Genomic DNA, 6,200 nt, shown 5'->3' on the forward strand with positions numbered 1-6,200 from the left:
CTCTCTCTCTTTTTTTTTTTTAAGTTGAGGGACACTGGGAGATAAAGACAGCGTGAGATAATGTTCTGACACTCCTTCGATTTATTTGAAATAAAAACTGAAATTTCTGTCAAACTTTTAAACTAACTCATACTAAATCTACATTTATATGCGTTTTTCTTCTGGTCTCATTCTGTTTAAAGGACTAAAGGGTTTAAAGGCCGCTCATGAATGGCAGAGGCAAGGGACAGTGACATTGCCCTATCAAGCAGGACATTGTCCTAGAGACTGACCATTACATAATTATGATCAGCGCCCAAGCCCCCTCTCCACCCAAGCTAGGACCAAGGAGGGCCAGGCAATGGTTGCTGATGACTCAGCAGATAGACCTATGGGCTCCCCCAAACCACCCATCCTTAGCTCACAAAGATGGTGAGGTTACAATGACCAAATGAAATATCGAGTTTGAGCGGACTCGAACCCCAGTCTGGCAATCACCAGGCTAGGACGCTTTACTTGATAGTACACACACTGCGAGTAGGTTAAAGATACAATAACAACAACAAATGCAGCCGTTTCTAGTCCATTGCAAAACAATGGCCTCAGACATGTCCTTATTCATGTCCAGGCTTTGGCCAGTTTTTATCACCACGTTGGCCAACTGCGGAATGGCCACATTCTGTTGTAAATATATGATAGTACACACACTGCCAGTAAGCTAAAGATACCTGAGCAACAACAAATGTAGTTGTTTTTAGTCCTTTGCAGAACGAAGACCTCAGACATGTCCTTATTCACGTCTGGGGTTTTGGCCAGATTTCATCACCCTGCTGGCCAACTGAGGATTGGTGATGGCTAAATGTGCAAGTTGTCCGAATGGAGGCTATGAATGTGAAAGGTATGAAATTAAGGTGGGTGGTTTTTTTTTTTTTTTTTTTTTTTTTTTTTTTTTTTTTTTTTTTTCAGAAGTATATTTTTAGAAGTTATGGAGCTTTCATAGGATTGATCTTGTACTGTAATGATTTCAAATTACACCTTTACTTTCTTTTGGAACAGATAAAGTTTTATATTTTCCCTTTGTTATTTTCCTCTTCATTCAGATGGATGTCTTCGTCATTTTTCTTCACTTTGCTCAGCTTCAAGACGTTTGCCATGTTGTTGTTGTTGTTGTTGCTCTATGTACATACATAAGTTCATTCTGCATGCAATATACTTAATGAAAATCTGTCTGCCCACGAAATGTAAAATAATGTAATGATTAGAATGAATTTTTAAGTATTTAAGCATTTTTTTTTCTCGTCGCAAGATATGTTTAATGAGTAATAAGTATCTGAGGAAAACTGAATGAATCATGAATGTTTCAATAGGGTGAAAAGGCAAAGTATAGAAAAAATTATGAATCATAAGCTAGGGCAACTGACCTCTTAATGTAAAGATAACGGTGGGAAAGAAAAAGAAGAAAAGATTATGCAGAAGACTAAAAACTGTCATTAGCTTCTGTTCATTGTTAGCTAATATGAATTAAACAATGAATTTCCCCATGTTTTTATCCATTACAATAGTATCAAAGAACAATAAACAATGCTGGGTCTCGTATCAAATTAGCCAATTTGTAGCAGCGCTGAAAATCAAAAAAGAATAATTTCCCAACAATATTTATGGAAAATTTGTATTTACTTCGACGGGAAAGCATTTATTGCTATACGGTTACCAAATTCGGACATATATTGCTTTAATGAGGCCGTATGCATCATTCTAGAGCTACACGCTCACAAACCTAGCTAGTAATGAAATTGAATACCTATCATTGAACACGGTACATCCTCGCGCTGGAAATATCTAAGTTCCCCCAGAATATTATTTACAGAGAACGATACCGCTGTTGCAGGAAGAAATATTGCAGACGGAACTAAGTCACGAACCATGTAACGTATAGGATAACGAAGGCTTTCTCATACGAGTTTATTTTCATTTCTAACACACACACATACACACATCCTTGTAAGGTGTGTGCACGGATATATATATATATATATATATATATATATATATATATATATATATATATATATATATATATATATGGTAATTTTTCGAATTTACTCGTGCTTTTCATATATTTATTTATGCCATAAATTCTCTCTCTCTCTCTCTCTCTCTCTCTCTCTCTCTCTCTCTCTCTCTCTCTCTCTCTCTCTCTCTCTCTCTCTCTCTCTCTATATATATATATATATATATATATATATCTATATGTATATATGTATATATATATATATATATATATATATATATATATATATATATATATATATGTATATATATATATATATATATATATATATATATATATGAGTGTGTGTGTATGAATGTTAGTATGTTTGTGTGCATATGCTTGCTTACCCTTGACTTACGGTGGGTGAGCCCCATGATTAGGTATATAAACTGTCTCTGATAATTTTATTCATATAAAGGTCTATTTTCGTGTGAAACCATTTTAATTATTGTTCTTTATTGGTTTTCAAACGCGATCCTTTCCTTAAATTGTTTAACGTGACAATAGATATGAATTTCTTCATATAAAATTTCTAATACTTTATATTTCCATTACGTATACCTTATATATCCATTCATCTTATTCAAAACAGTTACGAAACGGCTTGCACATGTAGGCTACATAATGTATTTATTGATAAAACCATTACCTTTTAGATTTGATTTTACTCTTCTTTGATATACATTAAATTAAATCATTATTTTGGTACCGTTATCTTAAGCTTTTATTATATCCTTACATATCCCTTCATTTTCAAAACACGAAACGGCTTGCACATATAGCCTAATCTACATATTGTATTTATTGATAAAACCATTACCTTTTAGATTTGATTTTGCTTTTCTTTGATATTCATCAAATTACACCATTATTTGGTACAGTTATTTTAAGCTTTTTTATCCTTACATATCCCTTCATCTTCATAAAGCTTACGTAACGACTTGCACATGTAATCTATATAATGTATTTATTGATAGAACCATTACCTTTTAGATTTAATTTTACTTTTCTTTGATATAACATCAAATTACACCATTATTTGGTACAGTTATTTTAAGCTTTTATATCCTTACATATCCCTTCATCTTAATAACACCTACGAAACGGGTTACACACATAATCTACATACTGTATTTATTGATAAAACAAACTATCTTTTAGAGTTAATTTTACTTTTTTGTATGTACATCAAATTACATCATAATTTGGTACCTTTATTTTGTGTTTTTGTTATTTAAAATTTCTACTTTTCGACCGTGACAGGATTCGAACCTGCAATCTTCGGATCCGAAGTCCGACGCCTTATCCGTTAGGCCACACGGTCGCATACAAAGATGCTTCTCCCATAACAATATATATTTTATTTTATTTCATAGCGATATGATAAAAAAACATTCTTATTATTTCCATAATATGGTCATTGTTTTTAATATTTCCTTATAAATCAATGAAGGATTCATTAACCGATAATATTTTTGAAATTCGCGGTTCGATACGTAAAGGGAAAGAGAATCAGCTGGACACGTCAACAAACATTGAGAACGAGAGACATTCACCCAGAAATTGAGTTCTGCTCATGACGCCGCGATTTTCGAAGACCTCGACAAAGGAAAATTATTTATTTGTATTTTCTAAGTAGATTATTCAAGATATAAAGACATTTTGAATGTTGAATATTAAGAGGAATAAGTAATATCTATTAAAGATTCAGATTTTTAAGAACTCCTTTATATAAGAAATAAAAAATAGCCAGGCAAAGAATTATCATCTGAAACACGAGTCAGATCAGATCAGATTCAGGTTGAGGCTTCGCCTTTGATCATTTAGGATTTGGTAGGAAGTGGACCAGAGTGGGTACTTGCAAAGGTATAGCCTATATGTATGTGCGTGTGTGTATATATATATATATATATATATATATATATATATATATATATATATATATATATATATATATATAGTATTATATCATCAGCTGTTGTAACTAGTCCACTGCACGACAAAGCCCTCAGGCATGTCCTTCCACTCGTGTCTATTTATGGTCTTTCCATACCAGTCTATAACGGCAAATTTTCCTAGTTCGTCCATCCATCGTCCTCCTTCTTTTGCCATTATCCACAAACTCATAAAAAGCTTTCTTTTTCCTGTTGCGTGAGTGTTCATAATTTAGCTGAACAAAAAGTTACTAGCACGTGACTCTACGTGCTTTTTACTGTTCTTTATTATTATTATTATTATTATTATTATTATTATTATTATTATTATTATTATTATTATTATTATTATTATTACAAGATAGGTAATAACTCTAGTTGGAAAAGCAAGATGCTATAAGCCCAAAAGCTCCAACAGGAAAAAAAATAGCCCAGTGTGGAAGGGAAACGAGGAAAAATATAAACTACAGGAGAAGAATAAACAATCAAAATAAGATATTTCAAAAATAACAACATTAACGTAGATCCTTCACATATAAACTAAAAAAAAATTAAAAAATAAAAACAAGAGGAAGTGAAATAAGAAAGAACATCATGCCCGAGTGTACCCCCATACATATAATTACTTTGATATCAGTCCAACTATGTATAGTATTGAAATAACATTCAATGATTATTTAGGCTATGACAACATACACCCACTCTATAATAAAAAATTTGTTTTTTTCCACCACATTAGACAAAAATCAATTTTGATAATCTTATACATCAAGGTTCATTTTCATGACAAAGTTTGATATCAGCCCAACTATGTATAGTATTGAAATAACATTCAAGGATTATTTATGCTATGAAAACACATCCACTCAATCAAAAAAAAATGTTTCATTTTTCCACTACATTAGACAAAATACAATTTTGACAATCTTATACATCAAGGTTCATTTTCATGACAGAAAGAATAACATTGTAATATAATTTTCCAATACGTTGATTGACCCTCAACAACAGAAGGGTGGTGCATGTAAGTAACAGCATTAAGAGACGCAGATCTATGAAAGGACTGTTGATTAATGCCATACAGTGCGCACTGACAGTAACAACAAGACCTTCATTAAGCTAAACCAAACCAACAACGAATATTTCATCAGGGGAAAATTATTCTTTATGAGTTTTGCGGCCAAAGCGAATAGAGTTGTTATTTCGATAATATATCATTCTGTTTTTACCTACTCACTAACACAGGTAATAGCAGTTCCAGGACGTCAAGATCCAGATGATAATTCAAAGGGCAGGTATTTTTTTAGTGTTGTATTAGAGTGTGAGGTCTATTTTTTCTTTTTTTTTCTTTCCGGTTTCTGAAAAATATACATATATATACATTCTTTATGAATTCTACAAAAAATATATGACTGAATAAAAGATTAAATTCTTTCTGCCTTTACCTACTCACTAACCCATGTAATAGCAGTTCCAGGAAGTCATGATCCAGAAGATGATAATTCAGAGGGCAGGTTTTTTTAGTGTTGTATTAGAGTATGTGGTATATTTTTAATATTTTTATAATTCCGGTCTCTGAAAAAATATACATTTTTATGAATTCTACAAAAATATGTCTGAATAAAAAATTAAATTCTTTCTGCCTTTACCTACTCACTAACCCAGGTAATAAATTAGTAGTTGCTTGAAGTCCTGATCCCGAAGATGATAATTCGAAGGGCAAGTTTTTTTTTTTTATGTTGTATTAGAGTACATGGTCTATTTTTTATTTTTTTATTTTATCTTTCCGGTCTCTGAAAAAGAAAATATACATTCATTATGAATTTTACAAAAATATTTATATCTGAAAAGGAAATTAAATTCTTTATGAATGATTCAAAAATATTTTCAATATTACATTTTCAAAAGCCTTTAACGTAGACTATATGAAATTCCAGTATAATTTTCCATCGTATATCAACTGTCATAATTATTTCAAAGGGGCATAAGATAATCAAAACCTTAATTTCATTAAATTGAGTATTCATATAACGAAGAAGGCTAGGGTGAGAATACATTATGAGATATTATTAACCCTAAGCCAGACCTGAGACAGAGAGAGAGAGAGAGAGAGAAAAGGGGCTGGGGTGGCAATAGAGAGAGATAGATAGAGAAAGCAAATATAAATCAAAACATGAAAGAGAGAGAGAGAGAGAGAGAGAGAGAGAGAGAGAGAGAGAGAGAGAGAGAGAGAG

General features: G+C 31.8%; 1 non-coding gene across 1 annotated transcript; it reads right to left on the reverse strand.

Moving 5' to 3' along the window:
* Positions 1–3,283: 3,283 nt before the first annotated feature.
* On the reverse strand, positions 3,284–3,356 carry TRNAR-UCG (transfer RNA arginine (anticodon UCG)). Its single transcript has one exon. It is a non-coding gene; the product is annotated as a tRNA-Arg (tRNA).
* Positions 3,357–6,200: the final 2,844 nt, after the last annotated feature.

This window comes from Palaemon carinicauda, chromosome 22 (assembly GCF_036898095.1).
Source record: "Palaemon carinicauda isolate YSFRI2023 chromosome 22, ASM3689809v2, whole genome shotgun sequence".
Taxonomy (NCBI): Eukaryota; Metazoa; Arthropoda; class Malacostraca; order Decapoda; family Palaemonidae; genus Palaemon; species Palaemon carinicauda.